Source organism: Cebus imitator, unplaced genomic scaffold (assembly GCF_001604975.1).
Source record: "Cebus imitator isolate Cc_AM_T3 unplaced genomic scaffold, Cebus_imitator-1.0 Scaffold71, whole genome shotgun sequence".
Lineage (NCBI taxonomy): Eukaryota > Metazoa > Chordata > Mammalia > Primates > Cebidae > Cebus > Cebus imitator.
In genome coordinates this window covers 3039865-3044525 of record NW_016107386.1, presented here as the reverse complement: position 1 = coordinate 3044525, position 4661 = coordinate 3039865, and the positions used below count along the sequence as shown (strand labels likewise).

Sequence of the window (4661 nt, the reverse complement as noted above, 5' to 3'; positions counted from 1 at the left end):
TTATTTCAGTAATTCAACGTTGTTCACAACGTGATCAGAAGGTGTTAGGGAACCCATGGGGACTGGACATGGCTGTCTAAGCGGGGAAGTCAGAGCTTCACTGGCCAGGCCAGGCCATCTCAGAAGGTCAGAGGCAGAGGAGGAAACAGAGGCTGAGGACAGAGGGGTGCCTCCTTATGGCTCTGCTCTGGATCTCCCGCTAAGCTACACCAGGTTGCCTGAGTCTCTTTGGCAAACTCACTCTCCAAAGATCTGCCCCAAGCTGTGACTGCTGGAAGCCACCCTGGGCCTGCTGGACGGGAAGGACGTGCTATCTCTCCCTGCCACTGGAAACCTGGGGGCCTTCAAGCTCCCCATCCAGGAGAAGAAAGGGAGTGGGCGCCGCTGGAGCCCCACGCAGGTCCACACCTCTCCCTCTTTCTCCCCGGCATCCTCAGGTGACTGGCAGGCGCCGTCCTGGCTCAAAGACCGCAGAGCCCACGGGTCCCCAGCTCATACATTAAAGATGCGGAGGCCCCGGGACTGCGTGCCACAAACATGAAGACAAATTTTTAATCCCGAGCAAGAACATACGGAGAGATGGGGGTCGCAGGAGCAAAATGAATTAGGTTTTTATTATGTGTTTTATTATGCTGTAATTGAACAGGATTAGGTAAGAATACAATATATTTCTGATGCAGCTGGAGGCGGGAGGGGGCGGGAGAGAAACTGACAGCGAGCGAGAGGCAGCCAAGCCGGCAGAGAAGCCCGGGCTCCGGGAGGCAGCAGGTCCCAGGGGAGGGCCATGGAGCGGCGCCAACGCGGCTGGGTGGGACCACCTCCTCTCTCCCAGCAGTTAGGGCCTGGATGGGGGTGAGGGTGGTGGTGGTGACTGGACTGAGAGGGCGGGGTTAGGGACAGGTCTCGCTAGCTTATGCTGGAGGAGGGAATGGGCTTGGGAGTTGGAGGGCTGGGAAGCTTAAAAACCCGCCTCAGAGGGGAAACTGAGTCACAGAGCTGAATGGGGAGCGGTTGTAAAAAGGCTGGACGCTCTTAATCCCTGGGATCCGGAGGTCCAGAAATTCTCACTTGCTCCTAACATTTCTCCCCTGCACACACAAGGCACAAGCCTTGCAGGTCAGCATACATTTCGGAGCACCCACTTTGTGTCTGGTCCTCTCTCATTGCAGGGCGACGCGAGTTCTCGGACACACCCCTCCCCATTCCAGTCCCGCTCAACTCCCGCCACCTTTGAAAAGATTCGTATTAGGCAGGCCTAACTTAGCATCCTACCCCAGCGCGGCGCCTCCAGAAGACCTTGTCAGGTAAAGGGCGCCCAGGTGGCCTTCCCCCCTCCACACACCTAAAGCTGGGCTGTCGGGCGGGAGATGGACAAACCTACCTCTCACCCCTGGAACCGGCCCTCTCCGCGCCGCGAGCTTCCCTCTCCGTCCGCCCCAGCCCGGGCAGCTTCATTAAGGGCCTCCGCCAGCTCCGCGGTTCACCTGCTGCAGCGGCCGTCGTGCTCCGCGAGGGACCGGCTCCTGGCGGTGATGAAGAGGCCCATTAACCACTTCTACCTTTAGGGCCGACTAGGCCGCTCTCCCCACCTCCCAACCAGGACATTAGAAACCGTCAACCAAGATTAATAGTTGCCCGGCTCCGGGGCAGGGAGATGAGCCCAGATACTGCGGCGGCGGCGCTGGCTCCGCGCGAGCCAACCCGGCGCGGGCCCGGGGCACCACCTGCCGCCTGTCCCTCCACTCCGCCTTCCTTTCTGCTCCCGCTACCACTCGCCCGTGCACCTGAGGCCCTCAGGTGAGTCCAGCAATGGGATTGCAAGTGTCAGTGTTGTCTGCTGCCTCTCCGACCTGGGTACGCTGGAAGGCAAGGCAGAGTCTTGGCACTTGGGGGAGAAAGGCTCGCCGTCTCTAGGGGACTCCTCCAGCTTTCCTGCTGCCTGGATTTAAGGACTTCCAACCTCAAAGGACGGCTGACTATCGCTTTTTCGGAGAGGCTTCTTTGGCCCCTCCCTCCCTCAATTCGGTTCTCTTATTCTCGCTCCTTGTGTCCCGCCATACTTTCCAGCATACCCACAATATCTGTGCTTTTGCCTTTATTTGTGCGGCAATTATCGGGCGATTATATAATTTATGTCTGTCTCCCTCACGGGACTGTGGGCTCCAGGGGGAAGAAACCAAAGTTTTGCTCACCAGGGGCTCCGATGTGCATTCAGTAATTGTGTGTTGGATGAATGAGTGGGCAACAGGCTTGTACCGTGTGTGTTTATTGGAATATCTGCTTCCTGTGCAAGCCACCTCGCTGCTTAAACTTCCTCACAGCACCTGCACGCTTTCTTCTAACTCCTATTATAATTGTAACATTGATTTCCATGACATCAGTTCAGCTCCTCTCCCCCTTGGGACCCTGAGCACCAGAGGGCTGGTGGAGCAGAGCACACAGCCGCATCCCCAGTGCCTGCCAGCAGGGAGCTAGGAACTTGGACGGGAGCCTTGGGGCTCTTTCCGCCCATTCTTTTGAGGAGTCTCTGGCCTGAAGAGGCAAAGTGACTTGCAGGTGGTGAAGTAGCCAGTTAGAAGCAAAGCCAGGATGAAAACTTTCCTCTTCGACACTGTGATTTTTGTCTACAAAGATCACATCATCAGGCGCCCCAAGGAAGCCCCTTCTGACTTCTGAAGTTGCTGGGCTTTGGGGAGCCTGTGGGGTTGTACTAGGAATCTCTTCCTTTGGCGATGATGGTGACCCAGAACTCAGCCTTTCCTGGGAGGTAAGGCGTTTGGGGTCCAGGGGTGCCCTGTACTGTGTGTCAACAGGGGCAAATTCTTTCCATTACGTCTTAACTCTGGTTTCTCTTCCTTGGATGTAAAACCACAGAAGTCCTCTTTCTCCAGTCTCGGAGAGATGTGAACTGTCTCTGGTTTCCCTCCTTTCCCAGCAACAGAAGAAATTTGGACTGGGAGTGGTGGCTCACGCCTGTAATCCCAGCACTTTGGGAGGCCGAGGCGGGAGGATCACCTGAGGTCAGGAGTTCGAGACCAGCCCGGCCACAACGGCAAAACCCCGTCTCTATTAAAAATATAAAAATTGGCCCGGTGTGGTGGCACATGCCTGTGATCCCAGGAGTGAGGCTGAGGCAGGAGAATCACTTGAACCTGGGAGGCGGAGGTTGCCATGAGCCGAGATCGTGCCACTGTACTCCAGTGAGCCAAGCACTGCACTCTAGACTGGGCGACAAACAAACAAAAAAAATTGGGGACCAGAAACTGAAGAAATAAAGGGAACTAAAGAGGCAGTGCTAAGAGAGACAGTAGGGACCTGAGCTCTTCCAGCTCTTCACACCCCTGGTGTCACCTCTCTAGAACCCACTTACTCTAGGGGGGAGGGGTGGAATGGGTTTGGGGATGGGGGCAAAATCGATAAATCACTGGGTTTTGATGACCGCAGGCTTTCACCTTGCAGATAATGGGGTGAGCGGCGGTAAACTCTCCCCGACTGAGCGGGCTCCCCCGGCCTTAATGAGATAATCAATACTTGTTCTCGGCTTAATTTCCATCTAATTGCTCTTTAACGACGCCGGATAATGGGCCGCCTCCTGTGAGGAGGGAGCTGGCTGGGAATCCGACCCGCCTCCGACTCCCCCGGGCAGGGTGCCCTCGCGCAGGTGGGAAGGGGCGCAGCGCGTTCTCTGCGTAGCGGGAGCTCCCTCCGCCCGCTCGCCTGCCCTGCGCCGCCATCTGCCTGCAGCGCTCTCGGCTCCCGCTGGGGGGCGCTTCAGGCTTTGGTTGAGGCATCCTGGCCAAGGCTTCCTTCCAGGTTAGGGCCACCCCCGGCCTTCTGGGCTGAGAAATCCTCTGGACAAGCCCTTTCCTCTTCTCACGTCTCACCTCTACGCACTGCCCAGGGCGGGGCCCGCAAGACCTTAAGTAAGTTACTGTGTTTCTGCACCTAAGGAGGACTCTATTTTTTCCCCTGTGAGGTTGCTGGGCTGTTTCTTGCAAAGGAACCTGGCTGGTCACCACAGACCACTCAGGCCAGGAGACGGGAGCAAGAACGAGAAGTACTAGGCCCCGGGGCCAAGAGAGCCTCCTGATTCCCATTCACCTCACTCCCCGGCTCCAGCCACCCTGAGTCAGTTAGGATCCAGCCAACGCCAGCAGCTCCGTCATCGGCAACCAGCGCTCACTTCTCTCACTTCCCACCTGCCTGTCTCAGCAGCAGGAACACCTGGAAGTTCTCCCTAAGGACTCTCAAACATCCTGGCCTCCCCTCTCCGCCCTCTACCCCTGAAACATACTGTGACCTGCGATGTGCCGCCACCTGCCTGCAGCGCTCTCGGCCCCCTCCCGGGGGCGCTTCAGGCTTTGGTTGCGGGATACTGGCCAAGGCTCCGTTTCAGGTTCGGGCCACCCTCGACCTATTGTCCTCCCTACCTCCTGACCTCCTGCCATCTGGGCACACACTCGCCTGCATTTCCACAGGTTGGCCCCTGAATGTGGGGTATTTACATTTATAAAACACTTGCTGCTGTTCTGGCTCCAGCTGCAATGAAGTTAGGCTGACAAAGATACACTAATAGTGTGATGGTTAGAATCATGCTTTGGACTTAGGCAACCCTAGGTTCAAGTTTTAGCTCTGTTACTTTTTTTTTTTTTTTTTTTTTT

General features: G+C 56.6%; 1 long non-coding RNA gene across 2 annotated transcripts; it reads right to left on the bottom strand.

The window, feature by feature from the left end:
• Positions 1 to 672: 672 nt before the first annotated feature.
• Positions 673 to 2340, bottom strand: LOC108306348. 2 transcript variants are annotated; one of them, XR_005200787.1, is made up of 2 exons: positions 1485 to 2340; positions 673 to 1088 (listed from the first exon to the last, which is right to left on the bottom strand). It is a non-coding gene; the product is annotated as an uncharacterized LOC108306348 (long non-coding RNA). The 2 variants fall into 2 exon arrangements; XR_001826102.2 differs by having other exon boundaries at positions 1785 to 2340.
• Positions 2341 to 4661: the final 2321 nt, after the last annotated feature.